The sequence below is a fragment of the Cervus elaphus genome, chromosome X (assembly GCF_910594005.1).
Source record: "Cervus elaphus chromosome X, mCerEla1.1, whole genome shotgun sequence".
Taxonomy (NCBI): domain Eukaryota; kingdom Metazoa; phylum Chordata; class Mammalia; order Artiodactyla; family Cervidae; genus Cervus; species Cervus elaphus.
This window is the reverse complement of record NC_057848.1, coordinates 136,057,416-136,061,032: the sequence shown is the minus strand read 5'-3', so window position 1 is coordinate 136,061,032 and position 3,617 is coordinate 136,057,416.

Genomic DNA, 3,617 nt, shown 5'->3' with positions numbered 1-3,617 from the left:
TCCCTCTGCCCAGAGGGGCTGGGTCAGACTCAGTACGTGACCCAAGCTAGGTCAATGAGATATAATCCTAGAACCTTCTCTTGGGATAATAAAAAAATGTTTCCAACAGAGTTTCTAAGAAGACTACAGCTACCACCAGGAAGAAAGCGGATGCCTGAAAATCAGAGGGAAATAGCTGAAGGGCAAGGCACAGAAATGTGGTGATATTTAAGTGTCTGGATCCAGCTATTCCTGATGATCTAGCCCTGGAATTCCCAATTTCATAAGCCTATGCATTCCTTGTTTGTAAGCCATTTTGATATAGTTTTTAAGTCACTCACGAATTTATAACTTTTAACTAGTATAGGTTTTTGCTTGCGTCTCTTACAGCCCTGGCATCATACTGCCCATCTTCAATCTTATACACTCTGACCAGGTCCTTCTCTGAATTTTCTCTTTATTTCTCTAGTCATTCTGTCTGTGGCCTTATTTTTAGGGACAGCCCTATTCCTTCCTTCTTTCTAAAAGGAAAACAGGAGTGGAATGCCAAGGTCCCAACCACTTTATAGTTCTCGCATGAGCGTCAAGGCAAGTGGCCTGATCTAGACCTGGCAGAAAAAGGTGGGAACAGATACTGTATCCCACTGCTCTGAGAATCTGTTAGTTGCAAAATCTAGAGAAAGAGTTCATGTTCCAAGAGGCATCACTGGATAAGTTGGGCAGCCTATGGAACAGCAGAATGTCTGATCTGTTTGCACCCAATGGGGCTGTCTTTAGGTGAGCTTGGGGTAGGGTTTCTCATAACTGCTGTTTTCCAAAGTGTCCCTGGGTTCATGTTGTTAATCCAGCAAAGTTAATCCATTTTTTTATCAACTAAAAGATGGGATGAAAACCCAATGGTCCTGCATATTAAGCAAGATAAGTAAATGAATGAGTGACTTAAAGAAAAATAAAAGTAGGGAATTCCCTGGTAGTCCAGTAGTTAGGACCCTGAGCTTTTACTCCTGAGGCCTCGAGTTCAATCCCTGGTCAGGGAACTAAGATCCTAAAACCTCATAGCACAGCCAAAAAGAAGTAAATAAATAAAGTATGCAAGTGACTATTTCCCTTTCAGAGATGTCATTAATGGAAGCTCTATACTTATTGTGATGGTACTGCCATGCTCTCAGCATTTCTAGGGTTCCTACTTTGAAAGGCAACTCTCTTTAGGTATAAAATCTAGTATGGGCTTATCAGGTGTGATAAAAAACCTTGAGATTCTTTTTTAAAACCTTCCTTTTCATCCTTGCCTCTCTTAGTGTTGGAGGACCGGTGATACTTGATCTTGATAACTGAGTAATTCATGTTGGTACACGTCACTTAAGCCAGCTGAGATTGCTTTGTATTGTACCTTCCAGACAGAAACAACGTATTTGTCTTAGATCGGCGGTGGGGATTTATTTGGGAGGTGAGCTCAGAAAGCAGGGGTAAGAAACAGGGAAAGGAGGAAATGCCACCAGAAGAATGAATTATTGAGGTCTCTAATATAGGAAATTGGGGGCTCAATTCCATCGGGACCACTAAGAGACATGGGATGCCTCCTAGAATTTTTGGCTGAGAACACAGAAGGCTGGAGTTTTATTCTCCATCAGTTGAATTCAGTGTTTGCCTGTAGTAGAGTTATCTCCCCCATATTTCTGGGCTTTGCTTCCAAGCTGAGTAGATTCCCAAGCCTTTACCAAGACCTTGAGTCAGAAAAAAAAGAAAAACAGATGTATGCTGCAGCACATTTGAGATGAAACATGATTGCAGGATGAGTCTGAACTCACACCAGCCACTAATCCATCACTGCTGGGGCCAGTATCAAAGGTATTCTGAGGAGATGGCACTTGGGGTACCGAAAACATCTGCCATGGTGTATGAAGAGCCTGATCCTTTATAAACATCCAAGTGGCCAGTGTTAGAAAGGTGACTCTATCAAGTGCTGATGAAGATGTACAGAGAGGGATGCTCCCAGGCATGGCTGGTGGGTATGTAAAGTGCAGCAGTTTTTCTGAAAAGGAATCTAATTCAGTTTAATGTAATTTAATTGGCATATGTGCTAGGAGTACTCCCTCCTCACACCCCATCCCCACCTCCCCAGATACAGAGCCCAGAGGAATGGTCCCATGTCCAGGTCCCAAAGAACATGGTTATTAAGGACGTTTACCGTTGAGCTTTTGTTGGATACAACTTGGAGGAGAGTTGAACACAACCTGCATGCCCATCCTTAGGGGAATGGATAAGAAAACAAAGGTGGATGGACATTATGAAATATTATGTGGCAGGAAGAAGCAACACACAAAATCCATATACGGCAAGGCAGGAGCTCTCCATAACCTTGTGTGGACTGAGTGACAAAAGATAAGGAAATAAGCAAGATTTATAACACAATACTGGTCACGATGCATACCAAGCACATACCAGAGAAATGAGGCTTGTAGGGAGAGGGGAATGAAAGTGAGGATTGGAGATGATGGAGGGAAGAGAAAGAAAGAATAAGATGCAAGCTGGGTTTTACCTGGTCCAGGGCTTCTTATATGCTAGGAGCCAAGGACTATGGTTAACCATCTCCTTGGACCTGAAGGTCTAAATAGATTTTATTAAGTAAATAAAATGCCTGGAACACAGTAGGTGTTCAACAAATGGTCCCTAAGAATGTGGCTGCAAGGACAACTGAGTGATTTTCCAGAAAGACAAAAGTCTAACATCTCCTCTAGAAACTAGGAGGCAAAAAAGGAATGGCTTTCCCCATCTCATGGCTCATATCCTGGGGGGAGGGAGTAATATTGGGTCACTGGACCCCCAAAGGGGTTTGTCAATTTGAATAGGAAAAAAAATCACTTTTTTATTTTCACTTGCCTCTGGGAGCAATTTAGCAAGTGCACGATTATATTAGGAGTATCTATGAGTTTATCACCAAGAGAAATCATAGATATTTTTATATCATGTTATATAGCTGTTGCAGGTATCTTGAAATATGCTCAGCATGACTTGGAAATCATGATAGTTATTAGACCTGCCACTAGATCATACTTAATGCATTAATAAATGTGCATTTATCACATATCTGTGTTTTTAATATTTTTATAACTGCATTTCAACATAATTAGTTTCCTTTTTGATCTTTTGATTTTATTTTATGTACTTAAAGCTGCTTTCTGAGAAAAGGTCTGTAGGCTTCCCCAGATGTCAGAGGGACCCTTGGCATGGCAAAGGGTAAGACCTTGTCAATAGGCTTTACTATTGCTTCCTTAAGTTGGAAGATGCGTGAGAAAATTCATTTAGGACTTTCCGATACCCTATCCTCACCGGACAAGAATGAGTTAAATGGTGGCCCCAGCTGTATGGTGTCACCCAGCTGGTTACTGCCTCTCGGGCCTGCAGGGACAGGGAAGGACAGAGCGAAGTGGGGAAGGAAGGAAGGAAGGAAAAAGAAAGCTATTGTAAGATAATTTCCCCGGCTCCTTCTCATCACTGAATTGAACTTTACTTTTAATAAAATTATTATTAAGTAGAAATGGCGTGCTCATTATTTTGCATTTAGGTGATTTTCAGAGACACAGTCCCAGTAATTACTTGCACCAGGGAAAGCTGACACAGTCTATTTTTTCGAATGT